Here is a 13,189-nt window from a genome sequence, read left to right on the forward strand (position 1 = left end):
AAATATGTACATGATACCCTGGAAAACCAAGAAAAAACTATCAAACAGGTAATGGAAACAGTTCAAGAATTGAAAACTGAAATGAAGGCAAGGAAGAAAATACAAACTGAGGACCAGCTGGATATGGAAAATCTAGGTCAACGAACAGTCTACAGAAACAAGCATAATCAATAGAATACAAGAGCTAGAAGAAAGAATCTCAGATGCTGAGGACACCATAGAGAAAATAAACGAACAGATCAAAGAAAACAGCAAAGCCAACAAATTCTCAACACAAAACATTCAGGAAATATGGCACACAATAAAAAAAAAAAACAAACCTAAGAATAATAGGAATAGAAGAAGGAGAAGAGTCACAGCTCAAAGGCCCAGAAAATATTTTCAACAAAATTATGGAAGAAAACTTTCCCAACTTAAAGAAAGATATTCATTTAAATATTCAAGAAGCATACAGAACACCAAACAGACTGGATCAAAGAAAAACATCTCCTCGCCATATAATAATCAAAACACAAAATATACAGGTTAAAGAAAGAATATTAAGAGCTGCAAAGGAAAAAGGGCAAGTAACTTATAAAGGTAAACCGATCAGACTTACACCTGACTTCTCTATGGAAACTATGAAAGCCAGAAGGTCCTGGATAGATGTACTGCAGAAGCTAAGAGACCATGGATGCAAACCCAAACTACTATACCCAGCCAAGCTATCGTTCATTATCAACAGAGAAAACAAGACATTCCAGGTTAAGAACAAATTTAAACAATGCGTAGCCACAAATACAGCCCTCCAGAAAGTAATGGAAGGAAAATTGCAACCCAAGGAATCCAACACTGCCAACACTGCCTACAATAACCCAGGCATCTAGTGACCCTTCACCAGCACATCTCAAGAGAAGAGAGAAACACAATCTCTACTACCAAAAGCAATAAGAATAACCAGAGTAAACAACCACTGGTCATTAATATCACTTAATATTAACGGGCTCAATTCACCTATAAAAAGGCACAGGCTAAAAGATTGGATATGAAAACAGGATCCAACATTCTGCTGTTTGCAAGAAACACATCTCAACCACAAAGACAGGCACCCACTCAGAGTAAAGGGTTGGGAAAAGGTGTTTCAAGCAAATAGTCCTAAGAAAAAAGCAGGTGTGGCCATACTAATTTCTAACAAAACTGACTTCAAACTAAAATCAATCAGAAGAGACCGAAATGGTCACTTTATACTCATAACAGGAACAATTCATCAGGATGACGTCTCAATCCTGAATATCTATGCCCCCAATATAAAAGCACCTATTTATGTAAAAGAAATATTACTAGAACTCAAGGCAGACATCAAACCACACACACTAGTAGTAGGAGACTTCAACACACCTCTCTTTCCAAAGGACAGGTCAATCAGACAGAAACCTAATAGAGAATTAAGAGAATTATTGGAGGTAATGAAGCAAATGGACTTAACAGACATCTATAGAACATTCCACACAAATAGGAAAGAATATACCTTCTTCTCTGCAGATCATGGAACCTTCTCAAAAATTGACCACATACTTGGAAACAAAGGAAACCTCCACAGATACAAAAAAATATCAGTGTCCACCTGTGTCTTATCAGATCACTACGAATTAAAGTTAGAAGGCAACAACCACGCTACCCCCAAAAAACCGACAAACTCATGGAAAATGAACAGTCAAATACTGAACCACACCTGGGTCAAGGAAGAAATCAAGAAAGAAATTAAAGTCTTCCTTGAATTTAATGAAAATAAAGGGACAACATACTCAAACCTATGGGACACAATGAAAGCAGTGCTAAGAGGAAAGTTCATAGCACTAAGTGCCCACTTAAAGAAAACGGAGAATGCATACATTGGGGACCTAACAACACACCTGAAAGCTCTAGAAAAAAAAGAAGCAGACGCGCCCAGGAGAAGTAGAAGACTGGAAATAATAAAACTGAGGGCTGAAATCAACAAAATAGAAACACAGAAAACAGTCCAAAGAATCAATGAAACAAAAAGCTGGTTCTTGGAGAAAATCAACAAGATTGACAAAACCCCATCCAAAATAATTAAACGACAGAGAGAGAGCACACAAATAAATAAGATCAGAAATGAAAAGGGGGACATAACCACAGACACAGGGAAAATTCAGAGAATCATTAGATCTTACTACAAAAGCCTGTATGCCACAAAACTGGAAAATACAAAAGAAATGGACATTTTTTAAAAATAAGTACCATATACCAAAGTTAAACCAAGACCAGGTGAATGATCTATATAGACCTGTTATTCGCGAAGAATTAGAAACGGTTATCAAAAATCTCCCTTCGAAAAAAAGCCCAGGACCAGATGGTTTCAAAGCAGAATTCTACCAGAACTTCCAAGAAGAGATAATACCTATACTCCTTAATGTATTTCACAATATAGAAACAGAAGAGTCATTGCCAAATTCCTTTTATGAAGCTACAGTTACCCTGATACTAAAACCGCCCAAAGACTCAACCAAGAAAGAGAACTATAGACCAATCTCACTCATGAACATCGATGCAAAAATCCTCAACAAAATACTGGCAAACCGAATCCAAGAACACATTAGAAAAATTATCCATTATGATCAAGTAGGCTTCATCCCAGAGATCCAGGGCTGGTTCAACATACGCAAATCTATCAATGTAATCCAACATATAAATAAACTGAAAGAAAAAAACCCATATGATCATTTGATTAGATGCTGAAAAAGCATTCGACAAAATTCAACACCCCTTTATGATAAAGGTCTTGGAGAGAATAGGGATACAAGGGTCCTACCTAAATATAATAAAAGCTATTTATAGCAAGCCAACAGCTAACATTAAATTAAACGGAGAAAAACTCAAAGAAATCCCATTAAAATCAGGAACACGACAAGGATGTCCACTCTCTCCATACCTCTTCAATATAGTGCTTGAAGTTCTAGCAATAGCAATTACACAACATAAGGAGATAAAGGGGATTCTAATTGGAAAGGAAGAAGGTAAGCTTTTGTTATTTGCAGATGATATGATAGTATACATAAGCGACCCCAAAAATTCTACCAAAGAACTCCTACAGCTGATAAACACCTTTAGTAATGAGGCAGGATACAAGATCAACTCCAAAAAATCAGTTGCCATCCTATACACTAAGGATAAGGAAGCAGACAGGGAAATCAGAGAAGCATCACCTTTCACGATAGCCACAAATAGCATAAAATATCTTGGGGTAACTCTGACCAAGGAAGTGAAAGATCTATTTGACAAGAACTATAAGTCTTTGAAGAAAGAAATTGAAGAAGACACCAGAAAATGGAAGGACCTCCCTTGCTCTTGGATTGGGAGGATCAATATAGTAAAAATGGCAATTCTAACAAAAGCAATCTATAGATTCAATGCAATCCCCATCAAAATCCCATCAAAATTCTTCACAGATCTGGAGAAGACAGTAATCAACTTTATATGGAAAAACAAAAAACCCAGGATAGCCAAAACAATCTTATACAATAAAGGAACTTCTGGAGGCATTACCATCCCTGACTTCAAACTCTATTACAGAGCTACAGTATTGAAAACAGCATGGTATTGGCATAAAAACAGAGAAGTCGACCAATGGAATCGAATAGAAGACCCTGACTTTAACCCACAAACCTATGAACACCTGATTTTCGATAAAGGAGCTAAAAGTATACAATGGAAAAAAAGAGAGCATCTTCAACAAATGGTGCTGGCAAAACTGGATGTCAATCTGTAGAAGAATGAAAATAGATCCATATCTATCACCATGCACAAAACTCAAGTCCAAATGGATTAAAGACCTCAATATTAGTCCGAACACACTGAACCTGATAGAAGAGAAAGTGGGAAGTACTCTACAGCACATGGGCACAGGAGACCACTTCCTACGTTTAACCCCAGCAGCCCAGACACTAAGAGCATCATTGAACAAATGAGACCTCCTGAGGCTGAGAAGCTTCTGTAAAGCAAAGGACACTGTCACTAAGACAAAAAGGCAACCCACTTACTGGGAGAAGATTTTCACCAACCCCGCAACTGACAAAGGTCTGATCTCAAAAATATATAAAGAAATCAAGAAACTAGACCGTAAAAGGCTAATCAACCCAATTATAAAATGGGGCATTGAGCTGAACAGAGAATTCTCACCAGAAGAAGTTCAAATGGCCAAAAGACACTTAAGGTCATGCTCAACTTCCTTAGCCATCAGGGAAATGCAAATCAAGACCACTTTAAGATACCACCTTACACCTGTCAGAATGGCTAAAATAAAAAAACACCAATGATAGCCATTGCTGGAGAGGTTGTGGAGCAAAGGGTACACTCACCCATTGCTGGTGGGAATGCAAACTTGTGCAACCACTCTGGAAAGCAATGTTTCAGTTTCTCAGGAAATTCGGGATCAACCTACCCCTGGATCCAGCAATACCACTCTTGGGAATATACCCAAGAGAGGCCCTATCATACAACAAAAGTATATGCTCAACTATGTTCATGGCAGCATTGTTTGTAATAGCCAGAACCTGGAAACAACCTAGATGCCCTTCAACGGAAGAATGGATGAAGAAAGTATGGAATATATACATATTAGAGTTTTACTCAGCAGTAAAAAACAAGGACTTCTTGAATTTTGCATGCAAATGGATGGAAATAGAAAACACTATCCTGAGTGAGGTAAGCCAGACCAAAAAATAGGAACATGGGATGTACTCACTCATATTTGGTTTCTAGCCATAAATAAAGGACACTGAGCTTATAATTCATGTTCCTAGAGAAGCTAAATAAGAAGGTGAATCCAAAGAAAAACACATAGGCATCCTCATGAATATTAACCTTCATCAGGCGATGAAAGGAGACAGAGACAGAGACCCACATGGGAGCACCGGACAGAAATCTCAAGGTCCAAAGTAGGAGCAGAAGGAGACGGAGCTCGAGCAAGGAACTCAGGACCTCGAGGGGTGCACCCACACACTGAGACAATGGGGGTGTTCTATCGGGAACTCACCAAGGCCAGCTGGCCTAGGTCTGAAAAAGCATGGGATAAATCCGCACTAGCTGAACATAGCGGACAATGAGGAATACTGAGAACTCAAGAACAATCGCAGTGGGTTTTTTGATCCTACTGCACGTACTAGCTTTGTGGGAGCCTAGGCAGTTTGGATGCTCACCTTAGGAGACCTGGATAGAGGTGGGCGGTCCTTGGGCTTCCCACAGGTCAGGGAACCCTGATTGCTCTTTGAGCAGATGAGGGAGGGGGACTTGATCGGGGGAGGGGTGGGAAATGGGAAGCGGTTGCAGGGAGGAGGCAGATATCCTTAATAAATAAATAAATAAATAAATAAATAAATAAATAAATAAATAAATAAAAGAAATTAGAGCTAATGGTCCAAACAATTATTTAATGAATACAATTTCTGTGTGGTTATTTTGGGTCTGAGTTGCCAGGCAGCTGGGAGACAAACAAGCGGCCTCTTATTACACATACCTACCTACCTACCCTATGGGCAAAGCAAGAACACCTTACAGAAAATGTACCAGAAACTTCAAATTGATGATTCATCAGGCCTATCAACATTTCCTTATAGATAGGGAAGCAATCCCATCCATCCCCCAGCGACTGTTGAAGCAATCAGTTGTCAGGGTGAGGTAAGTAATTTTCTTCAGGGGTGCAACCACTGATGAGTTGCTTTTGCTCCAATAAATAATCTCCTACCCATCGTCAAGCAAAAGAAAACATTTAAACTTAGTGGGTTACACATAAAAATAAGAGAGAAAAGCAGGGTAAGGATTTATTGGAAAGAAAAGGCCCCTTAAGAGGCAGAGGACGATGAGAGATGGGAGAAGAGTGAAAACGCCTAAACATTATTATCTAAATATATGATATTACCAAAAAAAACCCCAGAAATATTCTTAGGAAATTGCCAATATGTTGTCCAGACTGGAGTTAACTTGTGTCTTCCAGATAGCTGTATATGCCTCATCTTTAATTGTTTATTTATTTATTAAAGATTTCTGCCTCCTCCCCGCCACCGCCTCCCATTTCCCTCCCCCTCCCCCAATCAAGTCCCCCTCCATCGTCAGCCCAAAGAGCAATCAGGGTTCCCTGCCCTGTGGGAAGTGCAAGGACCACCCACCTCCATCCAGGTCTAGTAAGGTGAGCATCCAAACTGCCTAGGCTCCCACAAAGCCAGTACGTGCAGTAGGATCAAAAACCCAGTGCCATTGTTCTTGAGTTCTCAGTAGTCCTCATTGTCCGCTATGTTCAGCGAGTCTGGTTTTATCCCAGGCTTTTTCAGACCCAGGCCAGCTGGCCTTGGTGAGTTCCCGATAGAACATCCCCATTGTCTCAGTGTGTGGGTGCACCCCTCGCAGTCCTGAGTTCCTTGCTCATGCTCTCTCTCCTTCTGCTCCTGATTTGGACCTTGGGATTTCAGTCCGGTGCTCCAATGTGGGACTCTGTCTCTGTCTCCTTTCATCGCCTGATGAAGGTTAATATCCTGGAGGATGCCTATATGTTTTTCTTTGGATTCACCTTCTTATTTAGCTTCTCTAGGATCACGAATTATAGGCTCAATGTCCTTTATTTATACCTAGAAACCAATTATGAGTGAGTACATCCCATGTTCCTCTTTTTGGGTCTGGCTTATCTCACTCAGGATAGTGTTTTCTATTTCCATCCATTTGATTGTAAATTCAAGAATTCATTGTTTTTTACTGCTGAGTAGTACTCTAATATGTATATATTCCATACTTTCTTCATCCATTCTTCCATTGAAGGGCATCTAGGTTGTTTACAGGTACTGGCTATTACAAACAATGCTGCTATGAACATAGTTGAGCATATACTTTTGTTGTATGATAGGGCATCTCCTGGGTATATTCCCAAGAGTGATATTGCTGGGTCCAGGGGTAGGTTGATCCCGAATTTCCTGAGAAACCGCCACAATGATTTCCAAAGTAGTTGCACAAGTTTGCATTACAACCAGCAATTGATGAGGGTACCGCTTCCTCCACAACCTCTCCAGCAAAGGCTATCATTGGTGTTTTTGATTTTAGCCATTCTGACAGGTGTAAGGTGGTATCTTAAAGTGGTCTTGATTTGCATTTCCCTGATGGCTAAGGAAATTGAGCATGACCTTAAGTGACTTTTGGGCATTTGAACTTCTGTTGAGAATTTTCTGTTCAGCTCAATGCCCCATTTTATAATTGGGTTGATTAGCCTTTTACAGTCTAGTTTCTTGATTTCTTTATATATTTTGGAGATCAGACCTTTGTCAGTTGTATGGTTTGTGAAGATCTTGTCCCAGTAAGTGGATTGCGTTTTGTCTTAGTTTAGTTTAGAAGCTTCTCAGTCTCATGAGGTCCCAATTATTCAATGTTGCCTTTAATGTCTGTGCTGCTGGGGTTATACATAGGAAGCGATCTCCTATGCCTATCTGTTGTAGGGTACTTCCCACTTTCTCTTCTATCATGTTCAGTGTGTTCAGACTGATATTGAGGTCTTTAATCCATTTGGACTTGAGTTTTGTGTATGGTGATAGATATGGGTCTATTTTCATTCTTCTACAGGTTGACATCCAGTTGTGCCAGCACCATTTGTTGAAGATGCATTCTTTCTTCCACTGTATACTTTTAGCTCCTTTATCGAAAATGAAGTGTTCATAGGTTTGTGGGTTAAAATCCAGGTCTTATATATGATTCCATTGGTCGACTTCTCTGTTTTTATGCCAATACCATGCTGTTTTCATTACTGTCACTCTGTAATAGAATTTGATGTCAGGAATGGTAATGCCTCCAGAAGTTCCTTTATTGTATAAGATTGTTTTGGCTATCCTGGGTTTTTTGTTTTTCCATATAAAGTTGATTATTGTCTTCTCAAGGTCTGTGAAGAATTTTGATGGGATTTTGATGGGGATTGCATTGAATCTATAGATTGCTTTTGGTTGAGTTGCCATTTTTACTATATTGATCCTCCCAATCCAAGAGCAAGGGAGATCCTTCCTTTTTCTGGTATCCTCTTCAATTTCATTCTTCAATGCCTTAAAGTTCTTGTCAAATTGATCTTTCACTTCCTTGGTCAGAGTTACCCCAAGATATTTTATGCTTTTTATGGCTATCATGAAAGGTGATGCTTCTCTGATTTCTCTCTCTACTACCTTATCTTTAGTGTATAGTAAGGCAACTGATTTTTTGGAGTTGATCTTGTATCCTGCCACATTACTAAAGGTGTTTATCAGCTGTAGGAGTTCTTTGGTAGAATTTTTGGGGTCGCTTATGTATACTATCATATCATCTGCAAATAACGATAGCTTACCTTCTTCCTTTCCAATACGAATCCCCTTGATTCCCTTATGTTGTCTTATTGCTATTGCTAGAACTTCAAGCACTATATTAAAGAGGTATGGAGAGAGTGGACATCCTTGTCGTGTTCCTGATTTTAATGGGATGGCTTTGAGTTTCTCTCCATTTAATTTGATGTTAGCTGTCAGCTTGCTGTAAATAGCTTTTATTATATTTAGGTATGACCCTTGTATCCCTATTATCTCCAAGACTTTTATCATCAAGGGATGTTGAATTTTGTTGAATGCTTTTTCAGCATCTAATGAAACGATCATATGGTTTTTTTCTTTCAGTTTATTTATATGATGGATTGCATTGATAGATTTTCGTATGTTGAACCAGCCCTGCATCTCTGGTATGAAGCCTACTTGATCATAATGGATAATTTTTCTAATGTGTTCTTGGATTCGGTTTGCCAGTATTTTGTTGAGGATTTTTGCGTCGATATTCATGAGTGAGATTGGCCTGTAATTTTCTTTCTTGGTTGAGTCTTTGTGGGCTTTGGTATCAGAGTAACTATAGCTTCATTAAAGGAACTTGGCAATGATTCTTCTGTTTCTATATTGTGAAATACATTAAGGAGTATAGGTATTATCTCTTCTTGGAAGTTCTGGTAGAATTCTGCATTGAAACCATCTGGTCCTGGGCTTTTTTTGGTAGGGAGGTTTTTGATAACCTCTTCTAATTCTTCGCGAATAACAGGTCTATTTAGATTGTTCACCTGGTCCTGGTTTAACTTTGGTATATGGTATTTATCTAAAAATGTGTCCATTTCTTTTGCATTTTCCAGTTTTGTGGCATACAGGCTTTTGTAGTAAGATCTAATGATTCTCTTAATTTCTTCTGTGTCTGTGGTTATGTCCCTCTTTTCATTTGTGATCTTATTAATTTGCATAACCTCTCTCTGACGTTTGAATAGTTTGTATAGGGGTTTTTCAGTCTTGTTGATTTTCTCCAAGAACCAGCTTTTTGATGCATTGATACTTTGGATTGTTGTCTGTGTTTCTATTTTGTTGATTTCAGCCCTCAGTTTGATTATTTCCAGTCTTCTACTCCTCCTACGTGAGACTGCTTCTTTTTTTCTAGAGCTTTCAGGTGTGCTGTTAAGTCTCCAATGTATGCTTTCTCTGTTTTTTTTTTTAAGTGGGCACTTAGTGCTATAAACTTTCCTTTTAGGACTGCTTTCATAATGTCCCATAAGTTTGAGTATGTTGTTTCTTTATTTTCATTCCATTCAAGGAAGACTTTAATTTCTTTTTTATTTCTTTCTTGATCTAGGTGTGGTTCAGTAGTTTACTGTTCAGTTTCCATGAGTTTGTAGCCTTCCTGGGGTTAGCATTGTTGTTGAATTCTAACTTTAATCCAAGCCGGGCGATGGTGGCGCACGCCTTTAATCCCAGCACTCGGGAGGCAGAGTTAGGCGGATCTCTGTGAGTTCGAGACCAGCCTGGTCTAGAGAGCTAGTTCCAGGACAGGCTCCAAAGCCACAGAGAAACCCTGTCTCAAAACAAAACAAACAAAAAAAAAACAAAAAAAAAACAAACTAACTTTAATCCATGGTGATCTGATAAGACACAGGTGGTTACTAATATTTTTTTGTAACTGTGGAAGTTTGCTTTGTTACCGAGTATGTGGTCAATTTTTGAGAAGGTTCCATGAGCTGCAGAGAAGTATGTATATTCTTTCCTATTTGGGTGGAATGTTCTATAGATATCTGTTAAGTCCATTTGCTTCATTACCTCCATTAATTCTCTTATTTCTCTGTTAGGTTTCTGTCTGATTGACCTGTCCATTGGTGAGAGAGGTGTTGAAGTCTCCTACTATTCGTGTGTGCGGTTTGATGTCTGCCTCGAATTTTAGTAATGTTTCTTTTACGTAAGTGGGTGCTTTTATATTAGGGGCATAGATATTCAGGATTGAGACTTCATCCTGATGAATTGTTCCTGTTATGAGTATAAAATGTCCCTTTCCCTCTTTTCTGATGGATTTTAGTTTGAAGTTAACTTTGTTAGAAATTAGTATGGCCACACCTGCTTGTTTCTTAGGTCCATTTGCTTGATAAGCCTTTTCCCAGCCCCTTACTCTGAGTAGATGCCCGTCTTTGTGGTTGAGATGTGTTTCTTGTAAACAGCAGAATGTTGGATCCTGTCTTTGTATCCAATCTCTTAGCCTGTGCCTTTTTATAGGTGAGTTGAGTCCATTGACATTAAGTGATATTAATGATCAGTGGTTGTTAACTCTAGTCACTTTTTTGGTAGTAGAGTTTGTGTGTTTCCCTTTCTCGAGTTGTGCTGGTGAAGGGTCTCTAGATATCTGAGTTATTGTGGGCATTGTTGGACTCCTTGGTTTGTGAGTTTCCTTCTATTACTTTCTGTAAGGCTGGATTTGTGGCTACGTATTGTTTAAATTTGTTTTTATCCTGGAAAAGTTTGTTTTCTCCATTTATAGTGAACGAAAGCTTGGCTGGGTATAGTAGTCAGGGCTTGCACCCATGGTCTCTTAGTTTCTACAGTACATCTATCCAGGACCTTCTGGCTTTCATGGTTTCCAAAGAGAAGTCAGGTGTAAGTCTGATCGGTTTACCTTTATAAGTTACTTGACCTTTTTCCTTTGCAGCTCTTAATATTCTTTCTTTAATCTGTATGTTTTTTATTTTGATTATTATATGGCAAGGGGATTTTTTTCTATCCAGTCTATTCAGTGTTCTGTATACTTCTTGAACCTTCATAGGTATATCTTTCTTTATCTTGGGAAAGTTTTCTTCTATAATTTTATTAAATATATTTTCTGGACCGTTGAACTGCACTTCTTCTCCTTCTTCTACTCATATGATTTGTAGGTTTGGTCTTTTTATTGTGTCCCAGATTTCCTTAATGTTTTGTGATGAGAGTTTGTTAGATTTGCTGTTTTCTTTGATCAGTGTGTTTATTTTCTCTATGGTATCTTCACAATCTGAGACTCTTTCTTCTATCTCTTGTATTCGGTTGGTTATGCTTGTTTCTGTAGTCTCTATTCATTTACCTATATTTTCCATGTCCAGCCGGCCCTTTGTTTGTGTTTTCTTCCTTGCCTCCATTTCAGTTTTCAAGTCTTGAAGTGTTTCCATTATCTGTTTGATTGTTTTTCCTTGGTTTCCTAGGGTATCATTCACTGATTTACTCAATTCTTCAAACTTTCTGTTATACTTCTCATCCATTTCTATAAGGGCATTTTTACATGCTGTTTAGGGGCCTCTATCAATTTCATAAAGTCAATCTTTTCTACTTCTTCTTGATTAAGGTGTTCATGTCCTCTTGTTGTGAGGTCGCTGGGTTCTGGTGGTTTCATGTTGTTTTTCAGATTGTTGGGTGAATTCTTGCATTGGCGCCTACCCATCTCTTCTTCTCAATGCTCCCTAATGGATCTTCTTTTATAGGATCGGTTCTCCTTGCCCACTGATGTACCTTCCCAGTGATGGCATTCCCCAGTGATGGCTCTCCTCGTGCCTAGATCAGATCTCCATGCTGGTTGGGTAGTTCTTAAACAAAGGGCCTACCTTGCTTGCTGCAGGCAGGCTATTGAGACAAATGAACTACCGCCCGCCCGGTTGCCGTCACGATTCGGTCCCAGCGCCCAAAGAGGCTGAGCCGGGTGATGTTATGTGTCCGAAGAGGGGAGGGAGGCAGAAGGGGGGGTTCTGGATGCAAGCTGGGTGGGATAGGAAGAGAGAGGCAGTATCTGGGGAGTATAGCCCCTGTACGAAGACCAGGAAGTATCTGAAGGCATTTTCTGAGCTTCATTTTTTCCCTAAACACTTGACTTTGTTTTAAGTTGACAAAAATAAAAATCAGCAAATCAACCAATCAAGCAGTCAAATAGTAAACAAAACAACTAGACAGTATTTCTACTTACTGCACTTGGTTACCATTTCACCTTTCTCTACTCAACCCTCCATTGCCAAGTTCTCATTGACTAGTCTTTGAGTATTATTTTTTATGAAATCACTTTTCACTGTCCACACAAGTGGATACAAGTGTGTAGTGTTTGTGCCTCCTGAAACCAATGTGTTTCTCTTTTGTCTTTAGTTCAAGACATACTCCAGGAAAACTTACTCAGAACAGGAGCTGGACTATTCTCAAATAAAAGTCAATTTATGTAAGATAATGGAATCCCTCTCATCCAACCATGATGGCTCCCAGAAATAGGCAATCTAAGGCAAAGAAAAGCACACTCTGATTGTAGGTGCTAGGTGCAACTATTCCTCCATGCTATCTTCATTAACATGATCTTAACATGTCATGTGTTGGAGACAGTCAGGTTGTGAATATCAATGCCACACTATTCCCAGTGATCTGAAGACAGTTAGGTCTTGTTTCAAGAGCTCTGGGGAAGACCTTCATAAACCAGAGAAGACATATAAGGTGAGACATTCTGGGGATTGGTCAGGGTGAGTTCAGTGATCAAGAGTCTTTGTAAGGTTTCTCAGAAAGTGGAAATGTTAGTATTTGGGACAAGGAACTGAAGCTCCCTATGACAAGCAGATGTCTCCAAATCTCCCTCCACACACATATACACACTCAGAATGTCTTTCTCCAGCATCTGTGAAGACATCAGTTTGGTGACATATTGCCACACAAATTGGGTGGGTTTCAATCCCTTGTATATGAAGGAGGAGAACAGGTAACCAGTATTGAAGAACTATACCTCTCTCATGTGGTTTTTCAAGACAGGGTTTCTCTATATAGCCCTGGCTGTCCTGGAACTTGCCCTGTAGACCAGGCTGGCCTCAAACTCACAGAGATCTTCCTGCCTCTGCCTCCCTAGTGCTAGGATTAAAGCC

This window comes from Microtus oregoni, unplaced genomic scaffold (assembly GCF_018167655.1).
Source record: "Microtus oregoni isolate MIOR12 unplaced genomic scaffold, Mior012 000092F_000, whole genome shotgun sequence".
In the NCBI taxonomy this organism is placed as follows: domain Eukaryota; kingdom Metazoa; phylum Chordata; class Mammalia; order Rodentia; family Cricetidae; genus Microtus; species Microtus oregoni.